The sequence below is a fragment of the Coptis chinensis genome, chromosome 5 (genome assembly GCF_015680905.1).
Source record: "Coptis chinensis isolate HL-2020 chromosome 5, ASM1568090v1, whole genome shotgun sequence".
In the NCBI taxonomy this organism is placed as follows: Eukaryota; Viridiplantae; Streptophyta; class Magnoliopsida; order Ranunculales; family Ranunculaceae; genus Coptis; species Coptis chinensis.
The window spans coordinates 51128882-51142055 of NC_141460.1; the positions used below are offsets into that span (position 1 = coordinate 51128882).

The following is a 13174-nucleotide window of genomic DNA, read 5'->3' on the forward strand; positions in this document are numbered from 1 at the left end:
ATAAATTTAGATTTCCAATGCTCATTATTAGCTAGCATCATCTAACTGAAGTACTTTAGCTAAGAATACATCTTTATACCATCTAAAATGAGATAGAGATGGACATCTTAGATTCTGGAGAAGTTATCTATTCTTCTCAGCATTCATACTATCTGGTCCCATAAAATGATGGGAAATTGTAAAACAAAAAGTATAAATAGCATCTGCTATAGATACTTGTATGTTTGCAGTTGAATCTAACTCATTCTTAGTTGAGTTAAATATCTCAGATCTTTGCTCGTCAGTGAGAACATTATCCCACTAACCTTTCAAGGTTCCAACAATACCATGGCATATAAACTTACATACATCCACATCTGTATTACCATGAGTTTTGCAAATGCTAGCATACATGAGCATTTCCTGCAAAGTATGATAAATCTGATATTCTGATTTACCATCAATATTCCATGTATAAATGGTTTTAACATTATAAGAAGTTTGCTCATTAAAGAGATCCTCCTCATAGAAAATGTCTTGGGGAGTAGGATGAGGGTAATAATGCCTACTGGACCCTGCATGACCCATCTTTTGGGTATTCTTATCAAAAGTTATTTTATTAATCAAGAAATTGGTCCTAAGGCCCAATTTTGGGGAAAATGAAGTCTAGAGGACACGGTTTTTTATGAGTAACTCACAAGGACAAATTTTGGGGAAAAGTAACTCACAAACCCACTATTTCAAAATTAGTAACCCTCAAGGACAAAATAAGTTGGCCCCTCCTTTTTATATTTTTTAAATACTAGTTATACCCTTCTGTGAAAATAACCCTCAAGGACAAATGGCTCGGATTTAAAATAAATATTTTTCGATTTTACCCTTTCTGTCATTTTACTATAAACAATGAGTGTTCATACCTTCTGCTGGTGTATGAACAATGATTGTTTATATCCAAATAGATGAATGTACCTTATACAATATATTGATGTATGAACATTGAATGTTCATACCCAAAGAACTATGAACATTGAATGTTCATACCAAAAGGACTATGAACATTCAATGTTCATACCCAATCAATGTTCATACCCAAAGACTATGAACATTGAATGTTCATACCCATGAACATCGAATGTTCATACCCAATCAATGTTCATACCCAAGGACTATGAACATTGAATGTTCATACTATGAACATTTAATGTTCATATCCAAGGACTATGAACATCGAATGTTCATACCCAAAGGACTATGAACATTGAATGTTCATACCCAATCAATGTTCATACCAAAGGACTATGGACATTGAATGTTGAACATTGAATGTTCATACCCAAGGACTATAAACATTGAATGTTCATACCCAATTAATGTTTATACCCAAGGACTATGAACATTCAATGTTCATACTAAATACACCCGGTCGTTAATTATTTTGCGTCAGGGGTATACTTGATATTTCATCTACCCGATCCATTTTTTATTTCGCGCCAAGGGTATACTTGACCTTTCATCTACCCGGTCCTTGTGAGTTACAAAAACAAAAAGGTGTCCTTGAGAGTTACTTTTTCGCCATTTTTGTCCTTGAGAGTCACTCCCTGTTTATTAATTGTAGGAGAAACAAAATTTGCTTCTATTTCCAAAACATTATTTGGGTTTATCTCATCATTCGAATCTGAATCTTGAGATATGATATTAAAATTTAATTTACTTAATTGACCATATAATTTTTCAATGAAATCATTCTTGGATGACGATTGATTCAACTTAAAATTTGGAACATCCAAGGGAGGTTGAATAGATGGTCTAATATGACCTAATGAAATATGCTGCTTTAAAGAAATATTCTTTATTGGTTCTTTATCATTATTTTTAGTAGGATCTATCCTAGGAATATGCTTAAGGATATTTTCTGTGTTATTCTCAATTCTAATTAATTGAGCACCTAAGCATTAGGTCATTATTGTTTCTTTACGTTTATGATGGTAACTCTGGGATGTCACCCAAGTCGCGTAGGGAATTAGCAGGGTATGCGTTTTAGGCCGTTTGCTCCCTGTAAAGCATTGACAGACGTGGTTTTACTATTATAAACACTGAAGACTTGATTTTGATTTTACTGTTTATAATGCTAGAGAAGAAGACAATATATCAATGATTACATCATGAATAGTTTTAATACTATTTGGTATGATTATAATTCATTATACTCTACCTGTTATTGCACTAACACCTCCACACCCATGGCACAATCATCAAATGATGATATGAGTTCAATTAAGAACACATAATTAATCGAGTATGATCTCGACACGCAGGATAAAATGAATAAATGGATGATTCCTAATATGGATTCCAAAACCATATATAAATATGGTAACTAGATTGAGAAATTGACCAGTAAAATTGCAGAAAAACTATGCAACAAACTATTAGTTTACATTTCATGAGTAATAACTTGAATTTATTAAATTCTCGTGATTTATATCCTTATATGAAAAATTATAAATTTATTCATGTAGGATTAATTCAGGTTGCATTTAGACCTTTCACCCTTCTGGATATGAATGCTTGTGTTTAAGCAGCATTAAGAGATGCTAGATGTTTAAACTATTTACCATCTCTTATAGGAGCAATAGAGACTAGTCTTTGTCACGAACTAGTCTATTTTGATGTCTATCCAAATTTAAGTTTGTCTTTATCTGATAGAAATCTTTATGATTCTTTAACATTACAAATTCAGGATAAAGGTTACAACTTTTTACCTAGATCTGAAGTGATTGGAATTACAACAGAATTCACTATAAGGTGTTACAAACTTTAATTCTTAATGCACGGAATACAAATCTTTTAACTTCTAGTGTAGCAACACCTAGGATGATTCCTTGGAGTGAAATTCAATTTCCTGGTTCATGCACTTGCAGAAACGCTGTTCAACCATAACCAATCATTAATAATGATTTAGATCAAATTATTCAATCTACTAAAGGTTAAGTTATATTAAACTTTAAGAAACCTTTTGTTAGTAGAAGTTTGTCTTCGAGATCCTCTTATAATATCTCTATACCACAATCTTCTAAGCATTCAATATTTGAAGTTGAATCGTTATCTTAATACAATCAATCTGTAGAAGAGATTTGTATCTCTAATCAACAAATACCACATGGTATTTATAGACAGAACGCCAGGGAATCTCCCATAGCATCAGAAATGGAATTTGTTTTATAATGGATTATACACCTTATGAAACAAATCAATTTTATAAGTAAAAATATGAGGAGTTGAGTGAATATTTTACTCCTACAAAATTGAAACCTCTTGTTTAACATTATCAAGAGTATTTTCAATGGTACCAGGATTATGGTACTACTCTAGTGAAATGGTTTTGTCTTGAGTACTAGAATAATTACATTCTTAAATCTAGAGTGAAAACAGCTACTCTACAACAGGATATTAAGGATTATTTAAGATCCAAAGGTAAGTTATCTGATGTTGATGTGTTAATTGATAGGGTAAAACCTTGTTTACCTATTCAACAGGTTAAACTAGTTAATAGTCATTTACCAGATAAGATTATTCCTTTACCAAATCAATCGGTAAAATTTGAGGTAAAGATAGCTTTACCTAATCAATCTGAGGTAAAAATAGATGTTACCTTTATTAATAATTATATTGGTGCTTTAGAGTTTCATCAAAAGAATTGGACTACTTATGATGATAAGGAGATGGCATATGTTCATCCTCCGACAACACCTTTAAAGTTGAAAGATAGTCTTGAAATTGTGGCTTATATCAAACCACATGATGACCTTCACAGATATGTTCGTACAAATGATGTTAATAAAGTTTGTAAACAAAATAATTATAATAATTTATGTTTACAAACTATAGGAGCTCAATTAATTAGAATTGAGAATAATGCAAAAAATATCCTTAAGCATATTCCTAGGATAGATCCTACTAAAAATAAAGATAAATAACCAATAAAGAATATTTCTTTAAAGCATCATATTTCATCTGGTCATATTAGACCATCTATTCAACCTCCCTTGGATGTTCCAAATTTTAAGTTGGATCAATCGTCATCCAAGAATGATTTCATTAAAAAATTTATATGGTCAATTAAGTAAATTAAATTTTAATATCATATCTCAAGATTCGGATTTGAATGATGAGATAAACCCAAATAATGTTTTGGAAATAGAAGCAAATTTTAATTCTCCTACAATTAATAAAATAACTTTTGATAAGAATACCCAAAAGATAGGTCATGCAGGATCCAGTAGGCATTATTACCCTTGTCCTACTCCCCAAGACATTCTCTATGAGGAGGATCTCTTTAATGAGCAAACTTTTTAACATGCTAAAACCATTTATACATGGAATATTGATGGTAAATCAGAATATCAAATTTATCACACTTTGCAGGAAATGTTCATGTATGCTAGCGTTTGCAAAACTCATGGTAATACAAATGTGGATGTCTGTAAGTTTATATGTCATGGTTTTGTTAGAACCTTGAAAGGTTGGTGGGATAATGTTCTCACTAAGGAGCAAAGATCAGAGATATTTAACTCAACTAAGACTGAGTTAGATTCAGCTGCAAACGTACAAGTATCTACAACAGATGTTGTTTATACTTTATGTTTGACAATTTCCCATCATTTCATGGGACCAAACGGTATGAATGCTGAGAAGAATAGAGAACTTCTCCAGAATCTAAGATGTCCATCTCTATCTCATTTTAGATGGTATAAAGATGTATTCTTAGCTAAAGTACTTCAGTTACATGATGGTAATAATGAGCATTGGAAATCTAAATTTATTGATGGTCTCCCTACCTTCTTTGCAGAAAAGGTTAGGAAAAAGCTTAGAGACTTAAATCGAGGATCTACCATTCCTTATAATTCTCATACATATGGTTGTCTTATTAATCATGTCATTCAAGAAGGTCTGAGCATTTGCAATGATTTAAAGCTATAACATCAGCTTAAAAAGTAGAACCTTTCTAGTAAGAAAGAGTTCGGAGAATTCTATGAGCAATTTTCTTATGATATCCCTCCTAAAAAATAGAAGAAGGTTTCTAATCACAAAACACAGAAACCTTACAAAAGAAAATACTCTCATAAAAATAGAAAGAATTTCAATAAAAATTGGAAATCTAATAAAGAGTTTTATAATAATCTACATCAGATAAATATTGTTACTTGTTTAAAATTTGAAAAAATTGGTCATTATGCCAATAGGTGCCAAACCAAATAGAAGCTTAATAATTTAGAGATTGATGAAGATCTTAAATTACAATTAAGTAAATTATTACTTAATATTAGTTCTTCTGAATCAGATAATGAGTCTAATGATCCCTATTCTAGTTCTTCGGATAATGACTCACCATGTCAATGTAACAAGTTACAATCAAAATGTGATAGCATGGAAGCTATCTTACAAATGAATGGTTTGACTATTAATATTTTAACCAATGATCAATAGTCAGTTTGAGATCTTCTTGATTCTATTACTAATCTTGGCACTATACTTAAGTTAATTAAAACTTGTTTTGAAGCAGTCAAGGATGATATTGTTGATCCTTTAGAAGGTTATAACTTTAGAGAAGTTTTTGATCGCCTAGGAAATAACAAACCTAGTTCTTCAAAACCACCTACTCCTCCAAAGTGGAAAAAAGAGGTACAGAATCTTACCAATGAAATAATTCAATTAAAACAGAGAGTTTTACAAATTGAATTAAAACAGAAAAAGGTAGTCATAGAAGAGAAGTCAGATAACGACTTTGAACACTGTAATTTTATTTCTACTATATTTACCAGAAAATGGAATATATTTATAACCTTGATTGTCAACCAGGAATATATTCTTACTGATTACATTTCTTTAGTTGATAGTGGTATATGAACTGCATACAAGAAGGTTTGATTCCTGAATAGTATTTTGAAACTACTACTCAAACCATGACTAGTGCTAGTGGTAGTAAAATTGTAATTCAGCATAAATTAACAAAGGTTGCTATTAGTAAAAATGAGATTAACATACCTCTGTCATTTTTATTAATAAAAGATCTTACCCAGAAAATTATACTGGGTACTCCTTTCCTTAATATCATTCTTCCTATTAATAAAATTGTTAAGTATGGTATTTATGCTAATTTTGAGAATCACCCTTTGGTGTTCAAATTTATTTCTTCTCCTTTGCAGGAACAAAATAACCAAGATTGTGAAATATAATTCACAAACTGATGTTCTCATATGAGTATCCAAATATTTTGGAAACATCATACTCTTCATTCTTATTTAGATAATATTTCTCCAGGATCATATCCTGCAAATCTATGATATTATTTAATGTCTATTCTCATAGAATACAGAATGCTCCAATTTTCTTCATTAGAGAATCCATTATATGGACAACCCTCAGAGCAACCACCAGTGGCCTCTGAATCCTTATAAGATAATGTTGATGTTGAAATTATTAACAACTTTGAGGACAATTTAGGCCTCCCTAACTGGGGTTATTCTCAGGAGCCTGTTAGGCAACCTAACAACATCAACAAGGGTAAAACCTTAGAGTCTGATCATATTAGCACCATTGCAAGTTCTTCGCAATCTTCTTCTAGAAAGTCTAACAGTACTGGTAAAATAAAAGTACAATTTGATGATCTAGAGTTACCTTATGTCTATAATAACAGAGATAAGTTCTTTACAAATCAAAAGCTTCACAGCTTTCAGAAGTCCATTCTGGACAATGTTATCAATTTTTTTTTACCAGAATGATAAGAGGAGTTTTATCAAAACCCTCAAGATTACTACTAAATATTTTAGCAAAAATAACCAGAATGCCACTAAGACTTGGTCTGACTTCAAAAGAAAGTTTAATAAATCTCGTGATCTGAAAAGATCCCTTGATTGCGTCTCTTGGAGTACTCTCTCCATAGACTTTTCATAATCATTTTGGAATAAAGCCAAAATATCCCTTCCATCACCATTACCATAATTAATACAAAATCTCCTCCCTTCACATTATCATAAATGGATTTAAAATTAGAATTCAATTGTCTTGGGAACTTGTCCTTTAATTGTTAAAGGCATTTCACATATCACAGAAGGAACACACAACATGCATCCAAATTTGCATGTTTTTTTGCTAGGTACATTCGAGCAGTATTTCCAGCTTTTGGACATGTATCTAATTGATGAACTATTAGAGATGAGATTTATTAAATCCATCATAACTAATACAGAGATATCTTTGGAAGCATGAGCTAATAACAAGACATTCTTGGCTTTTCCTCTTGTTCAAGCCATAGATAATGCTATAATGAAATGGCATGGGACTGTTTAATGTGAATTTACCACAGCTTGCCCAGAATATACTGAATACAAAACTTATCCATCAGTACATCTTGTCCAAATTTACAAACAGAGACCTTCTGATATCTCAAAGGTTTTTACTCTTTCAGAATCAAAAGAGAAGTTTCATACCATTACTCTAGAAGGCAGATTCAAAGAGATGGTAGATATTCATGCCATTGGTCTCCTTCAAATTAAATGGTCCATCAGATATAGTTCAGTACATAAGAATCCAAGGTTCACAGTTTTGTATGAATCTGATAGATTTCTGATCCAAACTGAATCATTGGATAATTCCAATAGAACCAAATTCTATGAGAAATTGCGCAGAAAGAATTCTTGGGCACTCAGCCCATCTGCTCTTGAGACTTGGAAGTTGATTGATGAAAAGGGCCCATATGGCTTCCTCACTCATCTAGGAGGCTTCACCTCTGATTCAGAAACAGAAGAAGATAGAGAAGATTTTCTCCTTTCATAAGTTGTTGAGAATCTACGGACTCAACTAAGTACTTCTGATCATATTGGCAAACATCATGGCCCATGAAAAGGACCTATAACAGAAGGAGGCATCATAAGGATTTTTATCCTTACAGCTGGAATCAAAACAAGAAATGCTTTGTCAAGGGGGACCTTTGAAGAAGACATCCTACCTTTTTCTTTTCTCAAAAGTAAAAAGTTGTATATGATTTTAGCATTATAAGGATTCTTATCCTTTCAAGACAGAAGAAAAAGACAAGTATGCTTTTTCATAGTGGCCCAGCTGACTGCGATTGTTTTTGCACACGTAGCCACTTCCTGTGCGGACTCCAAATTATATTTTGAGATCCGACTACTATATAATGGATACCTCACCCTTGTTGAGGAACATCTTTCATTTTAGCTTTCAATTTTCTCTTTGTTTGTGTGATAAGTGTGCTCTCTTTTCCCCCAGTAATATAAATAAAAGTTCAGTTTATATCAAGTGTTCTTGCTGCTGACTGATCTTTCCGCATTAATCAGGTGTTTTACCTGATCTATCTTTTTCTTTTATGATTGCAAAAACTAGACATTTCTGGACCTTTAGATATTTTTTCAAAAGTGGACACCAATTTTTACATAAGTTAGAGGATATCAAACGAGTTGAATTTTTGTAGAGATGTTCTTTATGGTTAGTAGATCATATGCACAAAATATTTGGTTTTATATCATTTTGTAGGTAATGTTGTGGGTTGTTTTAAACTCTATCCTTATTTAAGCTCCTTTTAGGAGCTGGGCTATATATATATATATATATAGTCAGGGGGCGGATGCAGGATTCAACAAAAGGAGGGGCTACTAGCACTAATTATCACTACTATATTTTTTTTGGTGAACAGTAATTATCACTGTATTTATGATTTTTTAGCAAAGTTAGGGGGGGGGCTACAGCCCGGGTCTGCCAACTCATAGATTAGCCCCCGCTATAGTACGGATCTTAGAAGTACATACTTATTTTAAGTTAAGGTAAGTACGTAAGTAAAACTTCACCTCAAAAATGAATTTAAACCTAATTTTTTTATGGATATCATCTACTCACCGTAAACATCAACTCTACAAAATTTTAACTTATTTGGAAATCTCTAACCTAAGATAAAGATGATTGCAAAAATATTATTTTATGAACAGTTAGATTTCTTTTTAAAGATGACAACAATTTTTATCTAAGTTTGAGGTTTTCAAATGAGTTGAAATTTTGTGGACTTCATGAAGATGACAACAATTATATATCGCAAAACGACTAAAAAGGATATCAAACTTTATAAGTTTTGACAATGTGGACTAAAATTTTTTTTGGGTCAAATTGGGAACCAAATTTTATAATTTTTGCAATGTGGGGACATGTGCAACATGACATCTAAATTTCTCACACAGTGTTTCACAATTCGAATTAATTTCTAGCATGGATATACTTTGATACCTCGCTATGGTCACCAGTTTCCCCTCCACATGTGTATCGTATCTACTTTATACCTCACTAATTGGCTCCTAATAATGTAACAATGCCACCATCTATAGTCATGTACTTTTCCCCCTACAAAAAGAGCAAATTCATCTCAATCCCAAAATTCTCTAGTCATCCTAGTCTGTTTTCATATACTGTTTCTACTTAGGTCTTTAGGATCTTCAAGCTTCCACCTGAAGATATGAATGTCAAGCTTGATACAGATGATTCTTTGTGACCTAGTGGATAGTTTGGGGTATGTGGCCCAAAATGGCATTCGGCTGGTTTTTGTCTGTCTATCATCGATCTCGCATAAACTTCTCCTAATTTCTCCTCACTCGATTACTCCTCTCTCAACTCGAGATCTGAGATCACATGTACGTTACCTTTTTTTCATTTCTCACTGCCTGCCTTGATCAAGTTTTTGATTTTCTCATCTCAACTCCACTCACTTCTCATCTCAACACCTTTTGCGACTTGATTATTGTTACAAGTTCCCCCTTTATACATTTGTTGTTTTATTGTCTTGCAACCCACCGTCTACTCGCAAAAGGTACTCAACTGGCTTTTTCTTTTTTGTTTCGTTCTTGGGGTCCCCCTTTATCCCTAATTTTTTATTCAGCACAAATTTCTCCCCCTTTTATCCTGGTTTCTATTAAGAAAATAAATGTGTCTTTCCTCTTTTTAGTACTTGAATAGTATTTTTTCCCTTTACTTTTGTCTTCGATTTGTTAACTTCTCATACCATTGGTAAGATGATTCCTTTGTTTTTCGACACATTCTGCTATATTTGTAAACTCTATAGTGTTTCGTACTCTAAGATTTCGTGGTCAGTTGATAATGTGTTATGTGGACTTATATGTTGTTGATGCATTGGTTGATGCATATTTGCCAAGTTTGGGTTGCTCAAGACGGCAAATATTATTTTTAGAGAGATGGGGGGTCAATGAATGGATGAGTAGACACAACATAAATTTGTCGAGAGACAAGGGACTTGGTTAGGATACATTATGATTCTTATGTGGTTCTTTTAAATTATGATTCAGACAAAAGAAGGGAGATTCAGTAGTTAGAAATCGGTTAAATGATGTTAAGGTTTTTGAAGCCAGAGTTTCTATACAATATAAGTCGGGCTTGTGGCTGCAGTAGAAAGAATTGCCAGAAAGAACCAGTTGGGTTTGTCCCACCAAGGGGAGACCTACCCCCGCTTATTTCTTGATTTGTTACCGGCAATCGGCGTAGGGGGGCGCCCCACAACTCTCCCATGCAACAATGTAAGACTTTATACGAATTGTCGCTATCGGGGGCTACTAGGTGCCACAGGAACAATGTTTAATACAGTGGATGACCTGAGTTTACTGGACATGAAGTTTAGCCTCTGGAATCTCACAACAATTCCCAGCTGCTTAGCAAACTCCCTGTTTTGATCTTGTAACAATGGAATGGTGGACACATTTATGGCTCAATGAGAGGTTTCCAACTTGGGTATTCTTCAGGTAGTCTATCTTTATGTAATTTTAGTAACACCTTAATGCTAGAGAAAAAAGCACTAAACCATTTTCAATGTCTTGTGTTGTAGGTGAGCTATTTAGCAGCTGATAGCTTATTTCCCGAGTGGAAAATTTGGACTCAAATTTTTGATGAAATTACTGAGGGTCTTATGCTAGATGGACTGACATAATCCCACCCCATTGAGGTAAGGAATAATAATTGGTATCTTATGAATTCCACACGATATTTAGATGTCTGGACATGCACTGTTTAAAGATGCTTTGATCATCGTAGTGTAAAATAATTGACCTACTCGGGCTCGCTAAAATCTCGGCTCGGGCTCGTTCATATATTATATGAGCCAAGCTTGAACTTTTTTCAAAGCTTGCTTAATAAAAGAGCCGAGGTTGAGCATAGTGAAGCTCGACTTGATTAGCTCGAATTCCACCCTTACATTTAAGACTAGCCAACACTAACAGTCTCTTTCACTTCAGAAAAAATAACACATATAACACACATACTAACAAATCTCACCTATCAAAGAAGAAAAATAAAAGTTTTGTGGGAGGGTTACATGCAGTTCATATATGATTTCCGACACTTTTAAGGCCAACTTCTTATCATGGACAAACTTATAAAGTTTGAATGCTCCTAAGATATATGTTCTCAATTTGCAAGAAACATTTCCCCTTTTACTACCATTGGTCAAATGTTTGACAAAGCATAGTAGCCTATTTAGTTTACATTGAACTTGAAGCTTTAGATATAATAGTGAATGTTGAAAGCTTCCTATGAGTTGAGTTTTGATGACGGAATTGAGATATTTATTTATTTTTGAGTTTTACAAAGTTTTTAGTGATGTCACAGTCTGCAGTGTTTCAACATATGATTGTCATTAGTCTCCAAGTGGGAGATTCTCTGATGCCCAGGACTTGTTATTCATATTCTTTAAGATTATCAAGTGAGGCGGAGCGTTAACGCTCGGCCGAGGGGTGGGGAGGTATGTGGACAAAAAGTCATTTGGTTGGTTTCTGTTTGTCTGTCCTCATTCCTCATATCTTATTTCCTCTCTTCATCCCTCTCCCTCTCCATGCCCTCTCAATCTCTCCTTCTCCCCTCTCCTTCTCTGCTCACGCCTCCACTGCATAGCAGTATACTAGTCAAGTGAGAGGAGGCCGAGGGGGGTATGTGCACAAAAGGTCATTTGGTTGGTTTCTGTCTGTCTGTCCTCATTCCTCATCTTGTCTCTGATCTTCGTCCCTCTCCCTCTCCCTCTCCCCTCATCCCTCTCCCTCTCAGCTCACTCCCCCACTGCATAGTAGTATACTAGTATGTTTTGTTTTAGCTTTTATTTTATCTGGTTTTGTATTGTCCATCTTAGGAGGCTAGTGCAAAAGTGTTATGAAATGATCAAGAATTGGGATTGTATGATAAGTAGTCTGCCATTTTTACTCGTATTATACATTACTGAATTTGAAAATGAAATAATTGGTTGTTTCCCAAAGATGTATCATAATGGTGAAACAATGACTAGAATGTACAAATTAAAGTCTATTTGACCAAGCTTTTAACAAGTGTTTACCATTCATTTATTGCATTGAATTCATTTTGAAAATATGTTGTTAGTATACTTCTTTGAAACTGAATGTGAGTTTTATGATGCATTCAGTGGTCGTCGGCTTCATATATAAAACAATATCCTTGCTCAAATGCAAATACAGAAGATTTATGGGCTGTTCTGGAAAAGGAATCTGGTGAACATGTAAATAAGCTGATGAATTCATGGACAAATTAAAGCAAAAAGGATATTGAGTAGTCAGTGTCAGTGTCAAAGGCAATAAGCTGGACTTTGATCAGGTATATAGGTTTTTTAAGGAGATGGCCAGTGGATTGTCCTAGTAACATTATGTTGTGGATCATATAGTGCTCACAAGAATTTTCTGTTATAAACAAAATTAGAAACCATGGATATAAGTGAACTTTTGGGCACTTCAAGTGCTACAAATAACCACCAAAAGTGGTTCAAAATTAATGTTGACCAAACAGGTTTCTATAGAGTAAAATACGATGATGAACTTGCAGGCAGACTCCGATATGCAATAGAGGCCAATCATCTTTCTGCAATAGATAGATTTGGTAATATGATGTTCACCGTGCCATATATATGATTCTTAGTTTGTGCAATGATCAGAAACTCACATTCATATCATTTGTTTTGTCAGGCATTTTGGATGATTCATATGCTCTCTCTATGGCTTGCAAGCAGTCACTGTCTTCATTGTTTAGATTGATGAGTGCGCATGGGTAGAACTTGACTATACCGTCTTTGTCCAACTTGATCACCGTAATGTTGACGCGTTCACGCAGTAATATGTGTTCTTAGTTC

At 33.7% G+C, this 13174-nt stretch overlaps 1 pseudogene; it reads left to right on the forward strand.

Annotated features, from left to right (window-relative positions):
• Nucleotides 1-3322: 3322 nt before the first annotated feature.
• LOC147497840 (aminopeptidase M1-like) overlaps nt 3323-13174 on the forward strand; it is a 42574-nt pseudogene continuing 32722 nt past the window's right edge.